This window comes from Lipotes vexillifer, unplaced genomic scaffold (genome assembly GCF_000442215.2).
Source record: "Lipotes vexillifer unplaced genomic scaffold, Lipotes_vexillifer_v1.1 scaffold1842, whole genome shotgun sequence".
NCBI classification, from domain to species: domain Eukaryota; kingdom Metazoa; phylum Chordata; class Mammalia; order Artiodactyla; family Lipotidae; genus Lipotes; species Lipotes vexillifer.
Genome location: NW_006777470.1, coordinates 325,421 through 341,157, shown reverse-complemented (window position 1 = coordinate 341,157; position 15,737 = coordinate 325,421).

Here is a 15,737-nt window from a genome sequence, read left to right as displayed (position 1 = left end):
TTTTTTTTTTTTTTTTTTTTTTTTTTGTGGTACGCGGGCATCTCACTGCTGTGGCCTTTCCTGTTGCGGAGCACAGGCTCTGGACACGCAGGCTCAGCGGCCATGGCTCACGGGCCCAGCCACTCCGCGGCATGTGGTATCTTCCCGGACCGGGGCACGAACCCGTGTCCCTGCATCGGCAGGCGGACTCTCAACCACTGCGCCACCAGGGAAGCCCAAGTTCTCATCTTTAATAGCCAGTAGTAGGCATTTAAAGCTAAAGATTAGTCACTTCTCTGTATATATGCTTAACCTTTTCTCAAAGCATAACATACACACAGAAAAGCACAACAATCCTAAAGGTAGAGCTCGGTGAATCATCACAAAATGAACACATCCCTAAAATCAGCACCAATGTCAAGAAACAGAAGGCTACCAGCATCCCAGGAGCCCCCCTGTACACCCTTCCAGTACTAATCCCCCCCCACCCCGTGCACCAGCAAGGGCTCCACAACCCTGACTTCTGAAATTGCTGGGCCACCAGGTATGCATATATTCAGCTTTAGATAATGCCAAATAGTTTTTCAAAGTGACTGTACCAATTTACACTCCCACCAGTGGGGGACAAGAGTTTTGTTGCTACACGTCCTCACCAACACTCAGGTATTTTTTTGTCTTTTTCATTTTAGCCACCCTGGTGGGTGTACAGTGGTATCACGCTGGTTTTAATTTCTATGGCTTGACCATTAATTAAGCTGTGTACTTCAATTACCCACTTAGATAACCTCTATTTCACACCCAGTGAAGCATCTGTTCACGTTCATTTTTCTATTAGGTTGTCCATCTTTTTTCTAAGTAATATGTAAGAGTTCATCAAATATTCTGGATATGGGTTCTTTATTAGATATGTATATGTTAAGTACTTCTCCCACTCCGTGGTTGCCTCCTTTTCATTTTAATGGTAACTTTTGATGAACAGACGTTCTTAATATAGTCCAATTTACCCATTTCCCCCCCACCCCGCCCTCTACAGTTAGTTGTTGGTGTCCTTGCCTATATTTTACATGAAGATGTTCTCCTGTATTTTCTTCTAAAAATTTTATTATTTTTTTTACCTTTCATATTTTTATCTGGAATTGAGCTTTGTGTATGGTGAAGTAAGAATCAAAATATATTTTTTCCCCAAGGAGACATCCAACTGTCCTAACAACATGCATTTAATAGACCAGCCTTTCTCCACTAGACACTTTTATCTTCTTTTTTTTTTTTATCACCTTTCTAATCAGGTGATTATATATGTGATTCTACTTCTGGATTCTCTATTCTGTTCCACTGGTCTATTTTTGTTGATCCTCACACTAACACCACACAGTCTTAATAATAAAAACCTTAATATCTCAGTAATTTAAGTCCACCAGTTGTTTTTCTTCTTCAAGAATATTTGGACTACTCTGGGTCCTTTGCAGCCTAAGTTTTTTAGTGGCAAGAAATGTGGGGTTGTGGAAATGAGATAAAAGCACATTTTCTAATTAACAAAAGCTTGAGCAACATTTTAAGAACTAAGACTTCTATTTTAATTGACTTAACTAGAAATCTACTGGAAAGAGTCTACCTTGACTGTGTTGCTACTATAGATCATTGAACTGTATAACAATTAGTTCCGTATTAGGAACTAATAAGGAACACAGGACTAGTTTTGGTTTCCCTTGTTTACTGGCCCCAGACTGATATATTTTACTTTTGTATTTGTCTTCCTCTCTTCTTATATTTAATTTGTTCTTTACTCTGAACACATTTAGCCAAATAAGAACCTGCAGGTGACCAAATTCTCACTTTTCTTGATGCAACATGTATGAATAGTTCCTTTCCTCCCTTCTTAGAAGATGCCTAGGGGTTTATTATTATTACTATCTCTTTTCACTGTTTTCTAGAAAGTTGAAGCTACTGAAAATCTGTCCTCTGGATCAACAGAATATTATGTCATTAGGTCAAACTTACTAGCTTAAAGACTCTGAACAGGGTCTTCTCTAGCCTTAGTTTCCTACTTTGTAAAATGAGATAATAATGCCAATTTGCAGTGCTGTTTTATGTTTTACAGATATGTGTAAAGTATCTCGCAAGATGTGTAGTTTATGGCGTGTTCTCAGACGACAGTAGCTATTTCTGCAGCCAAAAATGGTTATACCTTGGATTAAGAAATTCCTCACTGTCCCAGATCCCAAGTGTCTTATGTTACCATTGTATATATCTCTTTTTTAATTACAATGAAACAAACATGGTATGGTCCACCTTAGTCTCAATTATTCACATATCCCAATTTGCAATTTCCCAAACTCTTCTTATTTTACTCTTTTAGGCCACCTCTTTAAATCACTTGCTTTAGTCTGGCTCTGCTTTCTCAATCTTAAGGATTACTGCTCGTTTCTGAACAAGTTTGTTTCAGTTGCTTTTTTTCCCATCTTACCTTGTTGACTTGAACTGCTCCTCTGTTTCCTAATCCCTGATTAGTATTCGTTTTATGACTATACTTGATTCTGCTGATTATTTGTCCTTTAAAATTTGCCCTCTGGTTAGGGGGGAAAAAAGTGAGCCAGTCGGCTCCAATGAAAAAGATTATCAAGAATAAGATTTGTGCCCCGGTCCGGGAAAATCCCACATGCCGCAGAGTGGCTGGGCCCATGAGCCACGGCCGCTGAGCCTGCGTGTCTGGAGCCTGTGCTCCGCAACGGGAGAGGCCACAACGTGCAAAAACCGGCTTGACCCTCTCAAGGCTCGGGCGGGGGGGGGGGGGGGGGGGGAATAAAATTAAAAAATAATCTATAATAAGATTATATCTCAACAAAACTGAAAAAGAAAACCCACACCTCAAAACATACAGGGATGGGGAGCAATGTAAAAGTGTACATAAAAAGGTAAGAAATATAGCAGATAAAGATGAAGAATGAGTTCTGAAAAGACAGAGAAAATAAAGAGAAATGCTTTTTAAAAAAATGATCAAGAAATTTCCAGAATTAAAGATTCCTTTCACTTCAATCTGAAAGGGTTCATAGAGTACAAAATAGATTATATAACAATAAATAACACTTAGACACATTATTGTGAAATTTTAAAATCTCAAGGTCAAAGAGAATAATATGAAACTTTCTAGTGAGGAAGAGCAGCCCATCCACATAAGAAAAACAATCAGATAGAGTATCAATGGCAACACTGGGTGCAAGGAAACAACAGAGCAATTATTTACTCCAACTTAGAATGTTTTCACTTCCTCAAGCTGCTAAAGGCTAGCTTCCAAAAATCTACATCACAATGGAGAAAATTTAGATGCATTCCCTTTAGAATCAAGAAGGCAAGCATGCTTGTATTACTACAGCTATTTAACACAGTACTGCAGCAGGTAAAGACGCCACAATATAAAAAGGAAAAAAGTAATAAAAGGTGTAAGGACAGGGAGATACCTCTCCCCCCGCCCCCCCCAAAAAAGAAAAGAATAAGATCTGGGAAGTTGTTTTTTAAATTGTAAAAGCTGTAAGGCCCTACAGATTGTCTGTGTTCTAATTATAAAACCTATGATTTAGAAAGAAATCCTGATATTTCATTGCAACTTTGCATCACCTCTTGCCAATCAGTTCACATGAAAACTGATGTTGCCACTGGAAAATATCTGAACATACTTTGATAGGCTTCAATAAGCAAGATCAATCTTACCAAATCCTGATTAGAAAGCATAACACTGCTAAGGTACATGTGATAATGCAGAAAAAAAGGGCACAGGACTGCCATTAAGAAGAAAATGATATTTTTATACATGCATCTCAAGTTTTAAGAACTCAAATAAGCCTAATCACAGAGAACGACTGGCATATTTTGACAGTCTTGGCTATTATCACATTGTCACATTATAAGTTTCACTGTGTTCCCCGCCAAAAATTGCATGCCGATTTTCAATCAAAATGCATGATGGACTTAAAAAAAACAACAATAAAGGATGCCAATGAAAAAAGGGAAGATACACTGTAAACTTGAGAGAAACTCTATTCTTAAGAATTTTAAATATACTGATATGGTTTATAGTTGTAGACATTCTGCAATGATTTAAAATTTGTCTTTCCATCCCTAAGCATTTTTGTGCCCACCTGACCTACATCACCTCCCCGCCATGCAGCATTACAGGCCCTTGCAGAGCTCAAGTCTGCAGAAGAGATGAGTATGCATGAAAGATGCCTAAATCCGGATGGACTCTATGGTTCAAACCCCAGCTTTCTCCATCTCAAGTCAGTATTTCTAAGCACAATAAATAGAAAAAGAATAATTCTGAAACTACAGAAGACTTCTTGATATCAAAAAAAAAAAAAAAAAAAAGTTTTGTATCCAAACCATCTTCCTGTCTTTAATAAAGTACTCATCAGTCTTAGGACCAAATGTTTGATCTAAGAACTCCATAAATTAACTGGTATCTAGAGATGCACCTAAGACAGTGATAAATTTTAAAACCTCTGTGAATGGAACATAAAAATCTACGTTAGGAATCAGCAAACTATAATGCTCTCATTCCCATACTTCATGATTATCATTTCTTATGATACAGCAAAATTTCTGAGTCCTCCCTGTGATCCCTCTGATTAAAGTTAAGTTGGTATGGTATTCCATGGGGTATAGATACATGTCCATAAAGAAACTGGCTAGAATGCACCTAAATTATTTTTATGCCAATAGCTCTCCCAAACTATCCATTCAAAACTCACAAATAAGGTTCTTAGAAAACAACCAGAGACTACCCATGCTAGTGAAGAAAGAAGCATTTGAGAAATAAGCTTTGATATCCCCAAAGAACACAAAAACTTCTTTATCTTTAAGCAAGTAACAAACTATTCTTGACCTTCCTTGGGTTCTGATATTCAAGTCCTCTGATCTTCAGTCTCATAAAAGGCAAGTTGTCCATCAATACACACACAACCAACCCCTCTTAACCAGAAGCAAACAATGTAAAACAGAGGCATCATGATGCAAATTAGAAGACAACCACAACTATGAAATAGAGGTGATATAAGAACCAGAAAGGGCTCTTTAACCTACCCTCCTCCCAAACTCTAGATTTTGAGAACAACATGATTAGGCAATAGTAGGATCTATTTTATTCATCTACCATTTCTGGTAGGGTTATTAAACATAAGGTAACTAACAACTAATTTCCTTATACAGTAACTTAATTGGGGGTTTAGGCAGGCCTATACACATTAAGTGACTGCAGTTCTATTGAATGTGTTTACTTTTTTTTTTTTTTTTTTGTGGTACGCGGGCCTCTCAAGTGTTGTGGCCTCTCCTGTTATGGAGCACAGGCTCCGAATGCGCAGGCTCAGCGGCCATGGCTCACGGGCCCAGCCGCTCCGCGGCATGTGGGATCTTCCCGGACCGGGCCACGAACCCGTGTCCCCTGCATCGGCAGGCGGACTCTCAACCACTGCGCCACCAGGGAAGCCCCTGAATGTGTTTACTTTTATAGCTTAATAATTATGGTCACTGAAAGATTTACTCTGCCATATAATACATATCAATGGAGAAGTCTAACAAATGAGGTTTCGTTTGTACAGAGAATAACATGGACTTCAAAAAGAATTAGAACACATTTCCTCTGATTACATAACCATCAAAAAAAACAATTCTCTGAAGGCAAAAAGGGACATTATGAGGTGCTGAGAAATCAGAAAACATAATATAAAAGTAAAACTTAAATAAATACAAGCTGGGAAAAATAAAAAAGAGGAGTTATACAATCTAACCTTTTCACCCCAAATCAGTTCCTCCTTTTTCTTGCCACTCCAACATGGATGAAATGTAGAGTAATCGAAATTTACTCTGGAGATACACCAAAGGACTCCAAAAGGCCATGGGGGAATTTCAACTAAAATTGAAAAGCCATACAGAGGTCTGCAAAGAAAAATACACCACAAATCAAAACCTTTGTGACAAAAAATTAGGATCTACGGGTTTAATAAGCTAACAAAATAACTTGTGCCAATTTTACCACTACCAGAAAAGAAAACTAAGCTAAAAGACAAACAACAAAGCAGCAGGTTCACTTCAGCAAAAGCTCCAAATAATCACCAAAGAGTAACATGCATCAGTGCGACTATCGTTTTTTATTCCACTGGTGGATTTCATTTTTTGGTAAAAATGTTACTGTATTTCCAAATTAAGTTATTAACTTCATTTGTTCCTAGTACACTTCTAAAAGGCTCAGGGGCTCAGGCTTAGTACTGCTGAACAGTTGCAATTGCATAAAAACAAGGTACTAGCCTAGCCCCACAGGGAAACATTTGTGAGAAAAGGTTTAGAAAAGAAAACCCAGCAGGAACACTCAATACAGCACATCTGATTCCCATCTTTATTATCCTCTCTATCGCAACTCAAAACACTTAGGGTTTTCTTGGGAAACACTTGGGACCCCTGGGGGCAAAAAAACACAAAATGTCTCAATTCGCTGCAACAAACTCCCAAACTTATATTAACCTGTAGCTGTGTTGAATGCACAACATAAATCAAAATTAAACGGGATTTGTAAAATTGTTAGTCCAGACGTTTAAAAAGTTGTTCTAAGGAAGTTGTGTTTCCTCCAAACTGAAGTTCTGTAGAGCTCAAAATTTAAAACGGCTTTACTTTTTCTCCCACTTGTCACTCCTCTTCGGGCCTAAACAGCACACTAAGGGGACACTAAATGGGCCACGTGGTTAGTGGCAGCTGGAACCGGTTTAACTTCTATTTAGATTCAATTTACCCAGCACTTACGAGATGCATGGCTTGACTACTCGCACGCCGGACAGTTTATTAAAAGACAAATCCTGCACGAACTTGAACAGTTCTTCGCTGCAAAATCCTCCCCAAACCTCACATCTCCCCCAAAATTAAGAGTGCACAAGCAGTAGAAACGGATCTAGGAAGGACCACCGTCAGTTAAAAGACGGAGGCTTTATAAAGTCCTCCCAACGAGCAGCCCGGAACTGGCGTCGGGGCGGCATCCTCACCAGGATTCGGAACACCTAGGAGACCCGCACCTCGGTGATCCCCTGGCCCCGGGACCCGGTGAACACGCAAACCTCGGGCGCCCCCCACCACCACGACCACCTGTCAGAGCGAGAGACAGCTCCCTACCCAGTAGCCGCCAAGCCCCTGCCAGACGGCGACGCCACCGCAGGGACTGCTCGCTTCCTCGGGGCTCCCGCAGCCAGACACCGCACCCTCCGCGCTCGGGCCAAGAAGGTCCTGGATCGTGACCCCCGCCGACCAACCGACCACGCCCGCCCCTTCCCTGAGGCTGAGTTCAGGGCGGAGTCAGCCCATCGCGAACACCCTGCTCTCTCCTCTCGCCGCTCCTTCTTAACCGCTCTCCTCCTTAACCGCTCTCCTCAGCCGTGTCACCGCCGTCCGAGCCGGTAACCAGCTACCTACCTCCTGACAGCCGCACCGAGTAACCCCTACCGCCTTGTTCAACGCCGCTGCTGTCGCCATCGGCCCCGCCGTCTTCGTCACCGCCGCCATGTTTGTTGTGTCTCCTGTTTCCTTACCGCCCCACGGCCTTTGCTAACTCTCGCGTGAGCAGGACGAAAGCGGAGAGGGAGCTGTTTGTCTATCTCGGGCTTCCGTAAGGGCTAGGGGGCGGAACAAAGGAGTTTGTGGGCGGGGCTCTGGCTCCACCCGCTCCCAGGCATTGGTGTGCGACCTGGAGGCTCGCCAGAGCCGCTCCCTAGGATCCTTGACGGCCCTTGTCCTGGGGCGCAGATGGAGGGAGCCCCGGTTCGGCTGCTGCGCGGCGGCGCGCAGGTGAGTGCGCTCGCAGCGGGCGTCTTGGGGGCCCCGAATGACCTTGGCCCCGGCAGCGAGGTCTTCCCCTGACGGAACTGGGGCGCCCGGCCCACGTCCCGGGCCCGCGCTTCCCTCCCTCCGCCGGGTGTCTCTCAGACCCCTCACCGCGGGCCGGCCACGACCCCGACCTTTCTCCAGGCCTCTAGCCGAGCCGGCCTCAGTTTCTGTAAGGAGAGCTGGGAGTGGCAGCTGGTGAGAAGGGGGCTAGGGGCTGGTCTAGAAGCTTCTTTGACGGAGCAATCACCTTGCATGGAGTCGGAGAGACACAGCTGCAAGATATCTTTTGCAGGCCATTGGGTCCTGAAAGCTACCGAGTCTTGAATCTTTCGAGGCATTTTGTAGAGATGTCATTTCTCTGATGTCGCTTTTCCCCAATGATTACATTTCCCATTTGTCTTGATTCCTTTTTTCCTAAGTGCTAGACCAGGGTTTCTCAATTTTGGCACTGTTGACATTTGAGGCCAAATAATTCTCAATTGTGGGAGGCTATCCTGTGCACTGTAGGATGTTTAGCACCCCGGAGTTGTGACAACTAAAGGCAAAATTGCCCCTGATTGAGTACCGCTGGTATAGACCTGTACTATTGTGTGTTCCAGAAGGGTGGGAAGAAGGGAGCATTCTCCTTACAACCTGGTAAAAAACTCTCAACCTATTTGCTGTACCCAGTTTGTTGACTATACGAATTGATCTTCAAGATTCCAACAGGAGCGGTTGAGATTCTGAGGTGCTGTTTGCCAAAGAGTTTTACAAGCTAAATGGTCAGTAGCTTGCAGAAGGAACTCAAAAGCACAGATACCACTTAGACCCATTTCAAAAGTTCACCTGTGGTGTAATGAGGCCCGCAGCTAGGGCGATACCACTGACGGTTAGCGAGGAAGATACATTAATAGACTTGAGAAAAGCTGATAATTACCTTGAGATGGAGGAATTAGATGGACTCCACATTTTCTAAATGGAGTGGCTTAGTGGTGGGCAAAGATTGGGATGTCTGGAGGAAACGTAGTTTAGGGGGAGCAGAAGGAAAATTAATTAATTCTCTTTTAGATATTAAAAAGTGTCAGTAAAATGTACCCCTGGAGAGTTTTGGAAGCTGGGCAGGAGGAGGATCTGGAGACCAGCAGAAAAATAAGAGCTAGAGAAGTAGGAGACAGGCAAAGCCACAGATGAGGGATGGGGTGTCTGAGGGAATGGAAGCACAGGAGGGTACAAGTCAGCCTTTGGAGTACATTACAGACCATTCTGGGTAAATGTTGAAGAAAGGCAAAGCAAAAGGAGAATAAATGTAGGATATCAGAGGAGGCTTTGTGACAAACATGCTTTATTCAGAATTGGAGCAAAAGAAGGAGGGATATTTCAGTCCTTTCTTAAGAGCAAAAGTACAAGCAGAGTTTGTGCCATGTAAAGGAAACAACCGAAGGAAAGCAGAGGCAAGTGTTTTTTGAGAAGTTCAAAATACAGCCCCCTAACCCAGGGTCAATTTATGGAGATACGGATTGAAAATTGAGGCAGCGTGTGAACTTGGTCCATTGAACCATGAAGAACTGCTTGAGGTTCTGGTGCTCCCTTGACTCAGTTTGGTATTCACCTGAGGGCACTGGAATATGCCACACCTGGTCTGGAGCTCAGGTGTCCTTACTTCGATCTTAACTGTTGTTTCTGCTACCAGCCTGGTTTCCCTGAAAAGGAGGTGGGTCAAAGAAATTCCCAGTACCTGGTAAGGTATTGGACCCAAGTTAATTGCACAACTTTAAAAAAAAGTTCATTAATAATCCCATCTTTTAAGATTCCTCTGGAAATAAAGGGAAGTTAGTCTCTGGTTTCGTTTTTGTACACTGGTAGTTTGAGAAAGAGAACTTGCTGACTTGGCTAAGGTCACACGGAAGGCAAACAGGTCTCCTTTATGCTGGTTCCTGGCACTGTACCCTGTCTTGGTTGATTTAGCCCACTCCTGAGGCAGTCTACTCTTCCAGAAGGTGGTGATATTGTTAGGAACTACTAGGGGCTGGAATGAGGAGCCTGAGACTGATGGAAGGGAAAGGTTACCTGTTTAGTAGTTTTCGAGAACACCTGAGAACAGAAGCTACTGTTTCGGGAAAAAGCAAGCAGGGATTAGAGAGGTTCTGGTGCCAAAGTTTTGGCTCGGGTATATGAAAACAGAAACGATCAAACTTTTTTGGGGGGGGGTGGTGGGTGGGCTGTGTTGGGTCTTCGTTGCTGCACGCGGGCTTTCTGTAGTTGCAGCGAGTGGGGGCTACTCTTGGTTGTGGTGCACGATCTTATTGCGGTGACTTCTCTTTTGCGGAGCATGGGATCTAGGCACGGGGGCTTCAGTAGTTGTGGCTCGCAGGCGCTAGAGCGCAGGCTCAGTAGTTGTGGCTCATGGGCTCTAGAGTGCAGGCTCAGTAGTTGTGGTGCACAGGCTTAGTTGCTCCACGTCATATGGGATCTTCCAGGACCAGGGCTTGAACCCGTGTCCCCTGCATTGGCAAGTGCATTCTTAACCACTGCGCCACCAGGGAAGTCCCAGGATCAACTTTTAAAATCTAAAGTCAGGTATGCAGTACTTAAGTCAGATCTTAAAATGGACATCCCAGCTGCGAAGCACGGGCTCTAGGCACGCGGGCTTCAGTAGTTGTGGCACATGGGCTCAGTAGTTGTGGCTCGCAGGCGCTAGAGCGCAGGCTCAGTAGTTGTGGCTCATGGGCTCTAGAGTGCAGGCTCAGTAGTTGTGGTGCACAGGCTTAGTTGCTCCACGTCATATGGGATCTTCCAGGACCAGGGCTTGAACCCGTGTCCCCTGCATTGGCAAGTGCATTCTTAACCACTGCGCCACCAGGGAAGTCCCAGGATCAACTTTTAAAATCTAAAGTCAGGTATGCAGTACTTAAGTCAGATCTTAAAATGGACATCCCAGGTTTAGTCAGAATTCAGTAAAGTTTTGCTTAGTAGAAGACTGGGAGTCCTTGAACTATTAGGGCATAGAGAAATAAGTATTGCGTAATTTACTGAACAAAAGAACATGTAAACCCTGAAGGATAAAACAGCATTAATAAGTATAGGGGAGGAAAACTGTTCCCCTTTTTCCCTTCTAGGTTCTTTAGCTGGTCTAATAATTAAATTGGCATGACAGATTAACGGGAGAAAAACAAATTTTGTACTTAAAGGAGCCCACAAAAAATATGAGACTCAAAGAAGTGACCAAAACCTGCAGATTTTACGCTCTTTAGACAAAGAAACGGTACATTTGTGAAGAATTGACAAGAAAAAGAGGTTTGGGCTTGGGGTAGCTAATTGGTGAAGAAGTAACAAGCTTTGTTTATACAGCCTTCTCTGCCCTCAGTTCCCTGTTTCTGGTGATGAGGATGCTTTCTACCCTCCTGGTACAGGGAGAGTACCTTTCACAGGGGAGATTATTTCCTGTTTTCAGGGGGGACAGAGGAGGTCAGTATCCTTCTTGCACTGCTGTTTCTTAAATATCTTTAATTCAAAATGATCAGTGTGGGGACTTCCCTGATGGCACAGTGTTTAAGAATCCGCCTGCCAATGCAGGGGACTTGGGTTCGAGCCCTGGTCCAGGAAGATCCCACGTGCCACGGAGCAGCTAAGCCCGTGCGCCACAACTACTGAGCCTGCGCTCTGGAGTCCACGTGCCACAGCTACCAAAGCCTGCATGCCTAGAGCCTGTGCTCTGCAACAAGAGAAGCCACCACAATGAGAAGCCCTCACACCGCAATGAAGAGTAGCCCCCGCCCGCTGCAACTAGAGAGAAAGCCCGCTCACAGCAATGAAGACACAACGCAGGCAAAAATAAATAATTAATTAATTGATTTTAAAAAAATGATCAGTGTGCCAAAGTGGCATATTTAGGGGTGGCATATTCTGCTCCCCTGTATAAGCAAATCCTCATCACACCTCCTCATCATAATTCTTTGCTATAAGGGAAATTTGCCTCAGCATGACTCTGCCTACCTCAGCACCTAAGGCAGTAGGAGAAAGTATGTCCAGTGTAGTTCTGACATCTACTGATTACACAATGAGCCATAGCTGTCAAATCTAAATTCTGTATTAAATATTGGCCTATTGCAGGACTGTTTATATGCAATGTTAACCCTTACATCCACGGAGCGTAAAAGCATCAGAAAATCACTGTTCTCATTTTGCTTAGGTTAATTACCCTAAAGCGGTAACAAGCAATGAGCATAATTAAGCACATTGGCGTTTAATCTCGTATTTATTATATAAAAACTTGACATGAAGGACCTTCTTTCTACTACTGCTTCCCTTTTGGAACACCTCCTAAATATATGTCTTTTAAACAACCAGTACACAGTATTTGGCATAAGAAATAAAATGTTTATTCATTAATTCTTCTAAATCATTGATATAATTCTCATAAGCCATACCAATTCCTATAATTTTAAAGCTACAACATTTGGTTTCTCTAATTTTAAAGGAATTTAATTTACTTTTTTGGGTGTGGGGGAGGAGTGATAGAATTCTTTAAAAGTATTTTCAGTAGATAATTGTAGAATCTCATGCAGTTATAAGAACTAATACAAAGAGATCCTGTACACCCTTTATCCAATTTGCCCCAATGGTAACATTGTACAGAACTATAGTACAGTATCACAACCAGGAAATTGACATTGATGCAAACCATCAATCTTTTTCAGGTATCTCCAGTTTTACGCATAAATTTATACACTTCTGTGCAGTTTTATCACGTGTATGCACCACCACAGTCAAACTACAGGACAGTTCCATCAGCACAAGGAGCCCTTGTTTTACCCTTTTTTTTTTTTTTTTTTTTTTTGCTGTACGTGGGCCTTCCACTGTTGTGGCCTCTCCCGATGTGGAGCACAGGCTCAGCGGCCATGGCTCACGGGCCCAGCCGCCCCGCGGCATGTGGGATCCTCCTGGACCGGGGCATGAACCCGTGTCCTCTGCATTGGCAGGCGGACTCTCAATCACTGCGCCACCAGGGAAGCCCCGTTTTACCCTTTTATAACTACACAACATCCCTACTCTGCCACCCCACCTGTTTCTAACCCATGATAACCACTGATCTGTTCCCCACCTGTATAGTGGTATCATTTCAAGATTATTAGGTAAATGGAATCATGTATTTGTAACCTTATGGAATTGGCTTTTTACATTCAACATAATTATGACATTCATACAAGTTGTTGCCTGAATCATACTTGGTTCCTTTTTATTGCTGAGTAGTATTCCATTGTAAAGGAGGAAAAAACTTCTACTCTCTTGGGTTTAGTGTGTGGAGCCTGCAAATTAAACTGACAGAAGACAGGTTAACCGAGGAAAAGGCTTACTTGATGTGCATAGGGAAGCCAACGAGAGAAGTAGCTTCATTAAATAAAGTTAAAGGTTTATGTACTTAGTCGGGAAATGGGAGGGGAGAGAAATTGATTCTGTGGGAAAGACAAATAGCGTTTTTTAGGAAAGACCAAACAGATTTTTGAACAGATATGAGGTAAGAAAGTTGATAACAGTGTTTAAGTATGAGTGGTCTTTTCCATAAAATCCCCCAGGAGAGGATTTACAGTAGCCTCATTTCCCAGTGTTGCTTCTTTTAGTCAGATAAGACTTTTTTCTGCATCTGTTGAATCTCAGATGTCTTCGGCTCAAAATAATCTTTATTGGAATCTGAGGTTCCATTTGGGTCCCCATACCATGATAGGGACATGCCATGGTTGCTTAACCATTCACCTATTGAAAGACATCCAGATTGTTTCCAGTTTTTGACTATTGTGAATAAAGCTGCTATGAACATTGGTGTGCAGGTTTTTATTTGAACTTAAGCTTTCGTTTCTCTAGGATAATACCCAAGAGTACAATGACTGGATCATATGATAACTGCATTTTTATAGGAAACCACGAAACTGTTTTCCAACATGACCCTCTACCATTTTACATTCCTATCAGCAGTGTATGAGATCCAGTTTCTCCTCATTCTTGCCGGCAGTTGGCATTGTCGGTAATTTTTTTATTTTAGCCATTCTGATAGGTGTGTAATTATATCTCACTGTGTTAATTTAATTTTAAAATATTCTTTAGTTTCCAGCAACTTGGAGAATGGTTATTTGAGCTAAAAGATCCTTCTTTGAGTATCTTACTGTTAAAACAACAAAATTCAGCTGAATAACTTTTAAAGATTTTGTTGGCTTTATTCAACAGTTCATGAATTGGGCAGCATTCCATCTAGTAAACAGAAGCAAGCTCCAAAGAGCTATACAAAATAAAAGACTTATAGGCAGGAGTGGGTGGGACTAGAAAGTTGCTAGCAGAGAGATGATTGCGGCAAAGTCACCTTCCTTTAGGGGACAGCAGGCTCTGTCAAGCAGATGATGTCACTAGTGCTGACCAGGTAATTCCAGATTGACTGGTCTAAGATTCCACTCCTGGGAAGAGTTGAAACTAATTAATTTAGGTATTAAGTCTGGTTTGGTGATGTGGGCTTAGCACAAGTGATTCCATTTGGGGCCTGTTTTTTTTTTAACATTTCACATTTAATTATAACGTAATATTAATTTACCTTTCCTTGATCTGTAAAGTTGCTTCATTGCAAGAGGACCTTAAAAATACCATCAAAATGTGCTTACCAAGAGTGAGCACTCTAATTATCTAGCTCTGGAATCATGAGCTTTTTGGACTTATTAAGTCAAAAAGGACTTAGAAGAAAAATTTTGTTCATGCATCTGTTATCTTTAGCCTATATAAAAATTCAGATTAAATGTAAAAATAGAATGCATAAAATTCTAAAAATAAACATGGGTAAATCCCTTTATTAGAGTAAGGAAGGTCATCCTAATTTAAAGCTGGAGGCCATCAATCAAAGAAACGTTGATAATTTTGACAACATAAACATCAAAACCTTTTGCATGACAAAACAAAAAAACCATACGCAAAATCAAAAGACAGATGACAAAGTTGTTGAAAAAAATTTGCAGCTCCTCTGTCAACTTAAAGAAAAATGCACAACATGAGAGTTGTTGAGTTCAGGGACTTACTGAGGACTAAACCTGGGAGATAGCCTCTCAGTGAGTAGCTCAAAACAAACTGCTCCAAAAAGGTAGGGGAGGAGCCAGCATACATACGAAGGTTTCGGCAGGAAAAGACATGCAGTCAAGCATCTTGATAAAAGACTAATACTAATCACAAGGAATATCTCAAGTTAATGATTTTAGTGCTTTTTTTAATGCACAGGAAGAATCTGGGGTCATTGAAATTCTTCCTGAGATGATATATCCATCTAGGGACCGTTTTGTAGAAAGCACAGAGTGCTTCATTGAGCCTGCATGTTTTAAAAAAAGTCTGAATTACGTTTAGGGTACACTGTTGGTGGGAGACTATAGTGGGTTGTGACTTTACCCTTGTGTAACTGGATGATGAGGGAAGCGCTGTGTTTTGCTCACACCTGTCACCAAAGAGCTAATTTCCTTAATTTATATTGAGCTCTTAGAAATCAATAGGAAAAGAAAAACTGAATATATGAAAATGAGCACAGGACATGAATAAACAAAAACAGAATTAGAAATGGTTCTTAAATTTATGAAAGGGGGTACAAACTCGTAAATGAAAGACAGCTATAAGAACACTTTGTGATACAATGTTTTTTTACCTATGAGATGGATGCAGAAATCAAAAAATTGGCCTACAAGCTGTTTTGGCAAGATTCTAGGGAAACAGGCACCATTATGTATTTGCTAGTGGGCATGAGAATGGTTTAACTGCTACGGAGGACAATTAGAGAAAATTTGTCAGTATTTTGAATTTATTTTTAACATTGACAGATTTCCCTCTTCTAGCTTGTGCTACAGGTGTGAAATAATGTACGTCAAAAGTTATTCATTGTAGCATTTTTTTTTAGAAACTTTACTTTG